Raw genomic sequence first — 7,888 nt, forward strand, 5'->3', positions numbered from 1 at the left:
CATAAGACACAAGGATGATTTCTCAAAGAGAAAGAATTCTTATATTTTTCCTTGGAAATAAAGAAATGATCTCTCTAGTTGTTGCTAAGTGCCGTCAAGTCAGTTACAACTCATAGCAACCCTATGTAGGGTTTCCAAGGAGCTGCTGGTGATTTTGACCAACCTTGTGGTCCGCAGTCCAGTGCTAATCCTACAGCACCACACCAGGAATCCAGAAAGCCAACACCCAATGTGGGACTTGAACCTACGATCCTGAGATTAGGAGTCTCATGCTCTACCGACTGAGCTAGCTGGGCAGATCTTTCTAGTGATGGTTGTTGCTGTTGTTAAGTGCCATCGAGTCAGGTTCCGACCAATGGCAACCCTTATAGGGTTTCTGAAGAGCAGCTGGTGAGCTTGAGATAGCAGCATTCCTTAAAATTCTTATTCCTACATTCCCAGCATGTTCTGAATACATGTTGCTGTTAGGTGTCAACAAGTTGGTTCCAACTCATAGCAAGTCTATGTAAAACAGAATAAAAACACTGCCTGGGCTGCACAAGTATTGCTTTGTTTGAGCTCAATGTTATAGCCACTGTTTCAATCTGTCTCTTCAAGGGCAGTCCTCTTTTTCACTGACCCTCTACTAAGCTTGATGTTCTTCTCCAGGGACTGATCCCTCTTGAAAACATGTGCAAAGTTGTTGTCGTTATGTGTCACGGAGTCAGTTCCGACTCATAGCAACCCTGTACAGGGTTTCTGAGGCTGTAAATCTTTACGGGAGCAGAAAGCTTCATCTTCCTTTCGCAGAACTGCTGGTAGTTTCGAACTGCTGATCCTGAAGTTAGCAGCCTGATTCACAACCACTACACTACCAGTGAGACGAAGTCTCACCCTCCCTTCTAAGGGACTGTACATCTCCCAAAACAGATTTCTTTGTTCTTCCCGAAGTCAACAGTATGTTCATTATTCTTCATCACAATTCAAAGGCATGAGTCTTCAATCTTCCTTATTCATTGTTCAGTTTTCACATGCTTAGGAGGTGATTTTAAATACTATGGCTTGGGTCAGCCACACCTGAGTCCTCAAAGTAACATCTTTGTTTTTGAAGTCTTTTGCAGCAGATTTGCCCAATGCAATATGTCATTTGCTTTCTTGATTGCTACTTTCATGAGTGTTGATTCTGTGGATCCAAGTAAAATGAAATCCTTGACAATTTCACTTTTGTCTCCATTTTCATGATGTTGCTTATTGGTCCTGTTGTGAGGATTTTTGCTTCTTTATGTTGAGTTGTAATCCATACTGCAGGCTGTAGCCTTTGATCTTCATCTGTATTTCAAGTTATCTTCACTTTCAGTAAGCAAAGTTGTGTTATCTATATATAGAAGATTGTTACTGAGTCTTCCTCCAATCCTGCTGCTGCTGCCTTCTTCATAGACTGCAGTTTCTTGGATTATTTGCTCAACAGACAGATGCTAAAAAGATACAATAGGACACGCAGACCTTTTCTAAAGGCAGTTGTTATTTTTGTTGTTAAATGCTGTTGAGTCTGCTTTAGGGTTTCTGAGGTACAGCTGGTGGGTTTGAACGACCAGCTTTGTGCTTTACAGGTCAGTGCTTATACTATAATGCCACACCAGGCAGTTGTGGTTGTTAGGTGGCATCGAGTCGGTTCCGACTCATAGTAACCCTGTATAGAGTTTATGAGGAGCAGCTGGTAGGTTTGAATCACCAACAACCTTGCAGTTAGCAGTTCAGTGCTTATCCTACAGCACTACACCATGAGGTATTAAGAATTCATGAGAAGTGCTATCAGTCTTGAAAGAAACTCCCTTTGTGTATGTGTGTGTTCCTTTTTTTAAAATGTTGGGCCAATCCCTTTGGTTCTCACAAAAGCAAACTTTAACATTGACTTCAATGGGAAAAGGAAGTCACAGTTTCAATAGAAGAGCAGTTTTTTGTTTTGTTTTGTCTGGTTCTAGTCACTGCAGGCTGGAGCCCATTGTAAACTACAAAGCTATTTGTGCACAAATTAGGAGCACACCCACCAGACATTGCCAGCTGTTTTGCTTTCTTTATTGAAGTTACAACTGTCCCTGCCACCTCAGTTGAATGGCACAGAAACAATTATGAGTTGGTGTCTGCATTGCTTAGAGTTTCTGGGGTCAAGGGGAGAGAGACAGGTGTCACCCACCTGGGTTCCTATGTAGATGGCTTACACCTGTCGCCTCTCCCCCATGGCTTGCTCCTTTGCCCCTAAGTCACAGTGCCTTTGCAAAAAAAAAAACACAAAAAACCGTAGTTCTGAGGTGGTGTGGAAGCCTGCAGGGGTGAGAGGACATTCATGAATGAGAATGGTGGACAAGGGAAAGACAGCTAACTCAAAGGGAACAGTTAGGCAGTGACTGGAGACACGTACATCTGAGCTTGACATGATTCTCTAACCTTTGTGAATGAAATAAAGGATTCCTTTCTTCCTGCAAGGACTTTTCATCCACATGAGCAGCCGGGGTCCTACTTGATTGAGCAGGAAAATGCAGTTTCGAGTCCAAAAGAGAAATTAGGAGCAGAATCCAAGTCTTCCACTCCCAGTCCTACCCTCCCACCCCCATTTACTTGTACTGAATGAGCAGCTGGACCAAGAGAGATTTGCTTTTAGTTGTCTTTGGCAGTGGGCTGACTTGGAATGAGGAACTTTGATTTGATGCTAAGACCAAAGATTTGGATATATATACGTCTCCCTTCCCACCCACTTCCCCTTTGTTGCCCCCTGCAGCGAACATGCTCTCTCAGATGCAGTACTATAGAATGCAGTAAATGATCCATTGAAGATATTGCTTCATGTTGGAAAAAAAAATTAATGGCCGATGGAAAGTGAAGTGAGACGAAAAATTGGTAGATTGCTTGGTATCAAATAAAGAAGCCGTAGGTATAAAGGCAATATTCAGTTGTTACCCATAAGGTTTTTGTGAGTTAAAATGCAATGATGTCAGTTTGATGATTTGGGTGCATCTGACTCAAGACATGGTCTTTTCAATCACATAATACTGCATGCGAAAATTGGACAAAGGAAAAGGAAGACAAAAGAAGAATTGATAGGCTCAGACTGTAGTGTTGGTGAAGAATATTGAATATACTGTGGGCTGCCAGAAGAACAAACAAATCAGTCTTAAAAGAAATACAACTAGAATGCTCCTTAGAAGTCAGGCTGGCAAGACTGGCTTGCTTACTTTGGACACACCATGAGAAAAGGACAACATGTTTGGTAACATAGAGGTCAATGAGATGGATTGACTACATAGCTGTAAAAAGGTCTCAACAAACCATAGATCAAGATGGCGCATAACATTTGGTTCTGTTATACTATACGTGGAGCCCCTGTGAATTGGAGGCTGCTAGCTCACAACAAAAGGTCTAGAGAGGCAGAGAAGGAGAACAACAGGAAAGCAGGAGGCCTGGGGTGGTCATGAAAGGTGATCTATCAGATGCAGTTCTTCACAGGTAAGCAGTATTAGGTCTGTACTAGTGTGCAGGACATTTAAAACACATGAATGCTGTTTTCGCTACTGACAATATCAGGGAAGTAATTTTGAACTCAATTTTGTCTCTCTCTTCCCCAGGTTTTTCCTCCAAGCTATCTTTGTGCTTAGTACTTTGAATTTTGCCAAGTGGTTTCTAAGGCCCTTGAAGCACAAAATAAGCATAAACAATTTTAACTCAATTTTTGGAAGGCTCATGAGTCAATGATACTGAAAATATTGCTCACTTTTGCCTAAAAAGAGCAGTTAGAACCACGGCTTTGTACCCCTTATTGCACCGTTGTTTTATTTTTTGTTTCTGGTTTTTATTTCACACAGGCTTGTTCATTCTGGAGCTTCTAGGTGATGCAAATAGCAAACACACTTACTTCCTAACACAAAAGCTGGAGGTAGGAGTCCTTCCAGAGGCACCTTGAAAGAAAGGTCTGATGATCTGCTCCCCCAAATCGCCACCCTCGTAAACACTATAGAGTACAGTTCTGCTCCGGCACAGGTACCACTAATCAGAGTTGATTTAATGGCATCAGGTTCTTATGTTCATTTCACCGTGATTTGTGCTATTTTCTACATTTGTGCTGTATTTCCATAAAAGAAATTAACTTACAAAATTATAAAAGTAAGGAAATAGACTAAAGTCATTTTGAGAAATCTTTGGAAGGGGAGCTAGTCATTATCAAGTAAGCTTTCCCCTTTCCATCTCACCTTGAAGGTTTTAGTGTTTGCTTTAAACTCCTACTTTCTCCCTCCCTTGACCCCGAGCAACTACTAATAAGCTTCTATTTTTATGCATTTGCCTATTTGAAGTATTTCATATAAGTAGGATTATACAATATTTATCCTTTTGTGTTTCATTTATTTTACTCAGCATAAAGTTTTCAAGGTTTATCCTATAATATTACTTATCAAAACCTCATTTATTTTTATGGCTGAATAATATTCCATTTTATACAGTATCACATTTGTTCATCCGTTCATTTGTTGGTGGACAATTGGGTTGTTTCCATCTTTTGACAATTGGATAGCACCATCTTTTTAATTCAGTTTTTACCCAAATAATATGTGCATATGGAATAAGTGGAGGACACTAAGAGTCTTCACCTCACCCCTTCCCACCTTCAGTTCCAATTATTTTTCTTAAAACTCTGTTTTTCACTTCTTCTGGTAGTTTCATCTAGATCTCTGTATTTTCTGCTTATTTCTCAATTTCTTGACTTTAACTTTAGGCTACCTACTAAGGACTGGGGGTTAATGTGCTGGACTGTAAGGTCAGTTTGAACTGCAAGGCCGGTGGTTCAAGCTCACCAGCTGCTCCTCAGAAACCGGATACAGGGTCACTATGAGTCAGAACAGACTTAACAGTACTTAACAACAGCAACAACAACTAACTCTGGTTAGAAAAATTGTGGTTTCGGTTTTACTTGTATCTACCCTTTCTCTTGCTTTTAGCTTGTTGTTATTAGCTATTGTCAAGCCAGCCTCTGACTCATGGAGACTGCATGTACAATGAAACAAAAGGCTGCATAGTCCTGGACCATCCTGCACCATGATCAGTTGGGGACTGAACCACTATGATCCAGAGGATTTTCATTGGCTGATTTTCAGTACTGTGTTGTCAAGTCTTACTTCTTAGCTTGTCTTAGTCTGGAAGTTTCACTGAAAGCTCTTCAATATCATAGCAACATGCAAGTTTCCACTGACAGATGGGTAGTGACTTCGCAGTTTCACTGACCAGGCATCAGAACCTGGTCGCCCGCATGGAAGGTGAGAATTCTACCACTGAGCCACAACTACTGCAATTGGTGGCTAGATGACAATGACTTGATCTCTAATTGGTTAAACTTGCAACCATAAACTATATATTTGAATATTATTATAATAACGAATATACCTGAACCTCTAGTTTTTCTTCCAGCAAATCTTCTTTTATAAAACGAGGGTATTGGCTATCTCAGGTTTATCTCCTTCTGCTTTACCTCCTTCCAGCTTTCCACCTCCTGTGAGTTACACTCTCCTCATTAGGTCATTAAGATGCTGTCCTAAACTTGGATTGAGCCTTTTGTTCTTTGTCTTGCTGAGATAAGCTCTAAAAGTCTAACCGCAAACCTCAGCGACTGTGTAACAACTCTGTTACTATTGGTTACTGCCGAAGGAATGTATTTTTCTCCATCGTCACCTACTTTGTCAAGTGCCACCATGCAGAGGCACCTTCTTGATTGAAAGACATAATCATAACAGAGAGAATATTAGATAGCAACCCACTCATTTCCACTGCCAAAGAGGTGTAGAATAAAACGTCTTTGAGCCTTGATGTTTCAATCATTGCATTTGAACAAATTAGCACCATTCCATCTCTGAAACAAGTTGTTCTTTAATAGTTTTTTGTTGTTGCTGCTGCTGTTGTTTTAATGCAGAGAACAAAGGTTTGAACTGCAAATGCACAGAACTGTGACAGTCAAATGTCTCCATTTTTGTTTGAATGATTTAAATGTGTAATCATACACAATAATGGTGCCACTTGAACAATTTTCTACGTTTTTAGGGATCAAACACACCTCTTTAATGGAGCTCTAAATGTGATTTGAGTCAACAGGAATAATATTGCTTTTTTAAAATATAAGCTAGAAAATTTCTATTGCAACCAAACATTTTTTGATAATTTGTTAAAAATAATTCTCATGTATTAATCAGAGGCTGAAGTAACTGCAGTCATATAGCGGAAATAAGCTTTTTTTTGAGTAGCTACTAACAAGATAGGGACAGTCCTGGTGTGGTGCTATAAGATCAGCACGGGACTGCAAACCACAAGGTCGGCAGTTCAAACCCACCAGTCACTCCTTGGAAACCCTGTATAGGGTAGCTATGAGTCAGAACAGACTTGATGGTACTTAACAACAACAACAAGATGATCTGGAGCACAACTCCATAAGATAGCACTGGACTGCAAACCACAAGGTCCATGGTTCAAACCCACCAGCTGCTCCACGGGAGAAAGATGAGACTTTCTGCTCCCACAAAGATTTAAAAAACCTCAGAAACTGACAGAGTATCTGTGAGTCAGAATTGACTTGACACTTAACAACAATAACTAAGACAATCAGGGAGTGTGATAGTTCTGTAGGATAAGCACTGGACCTCAAACCACAAGGTCAGCAGTTCAAACCTACCAGCCTATCCACAGGAGAAAGATGATGCTTTCTTCTCCCCCAATTTACAGCCTTGGAAACCCTATACAGGATTACAGTGAGTTAGAACAGATTCAACAACACTTAATAACAACAAGATGATCAACCATCCCAGTTTGCCTGGGAGTTTCCCAGTTTAATCACTGAATGTTCCACATTCCAAGAAACTCCTCAATCCCAAGTAGGACAATTGATTACCCTGGTGTGGTGCTGTGGGATAACCACTGGACCACAAGGTGGGCAGTTCAAATCCACCAGTTGCTCCTTGGAAAACCTAAACAGTGTTGCTATGAGTCAGAAATGGCTTGACGGCACTTAATAGGAACAACATGTGATACTAATGATGACAAGATTAAAATATGTGTTTGTTATGGAGTAGGCACTTTAGTAAATGATTTCAATAGCTTTGAATTCAATCCTTACAATAACTACACAAATAGGTATGATTATTATCCCCCATTTTGAATATGGGAAAACTAGGGCTTGACAAAACTGAATAACTCCCCAAATTCACATAAGTGCCTGAGCTTAGATTTAAACTCAGGTTATCTGACTCCATATTTTCTCGTACCTATATCAAAACAAATTCAATCATATTAGGAGGAAGGTTGCCATACATAACACAGGAGGCCCAATTAGAGTTTCAGATAATCAACCAATAGTTTTTTATTGTATGTTTCAAAATATTGCATGAAACACACAGCACTAAAACTTGGTAGTGGTGATGGTGTGCTGTGGAGTCGGTTCTGACTCATATTGACCCTGCATACAATTTCTGAGGCTGTAAATCTTTACGGGAGCCTCATCTGTCTTCCGCAGAATGGTTGATAGTTTCAAACTGCTGACTTTGAGGCCAGCAGCCCTATTCATAACCACCACATAACCAGAGCTGCTTATTAAATTCAAATTTAACTGGACATCTTATATTTTTATGTGTTCAATTGGCAGCCCTAATTTGGAGTCCTGGTGTGACTGTAGGATAAGCACCACAAAGTTAATGGTTCAAACTCACCTACCTCTCCTTAGAAACCCTATACAGGATCTCTATGAGTTGGAACCAACTCCACGGCACTTAACAACAACAATTTGGAGCAATCACCCTTTTCTAATAATTTTAAAAAAAAGATATTTGTTGTTGTTTTCTGTCATCAAATGTACTCATAGACTGGTTGTTGTTGTTGTTGTTGT

At 40.2% G+C, this 7,888-nt stretch overlaps 1 non-coding gene across 1 annotated transcript; it reads right to left on the bottom strand.

Moving 5' to 3' along the window:
* Positions 1-223: 223 nt before the first annotated feature.
* On the bottom strand, positions 224-296 carry TRNAR-CCU. The gene has a single exon. It is a non-coding gene; the product is annotated as a tRNA-Arg (tRNA).
* Positions 297-7,888: the final 7,592 nt, after the last annotated feature.

Source organism: Chrysochloris asiatica, unplaced genomic scaffold (assembly GCF_000296735.1).
Source record: "Chrysochloris asiatica unplaced genomic scaffold, ChrAsi1.0 scaffold00107, whole genome shotgun sequence".
Lineage (NCBI taxonomy): Eukaryota > Metazoa > Chordata > Mammalia > Afrosoricida > Chrysochloridae > Chrysochloris > Chrysochloris asiatica.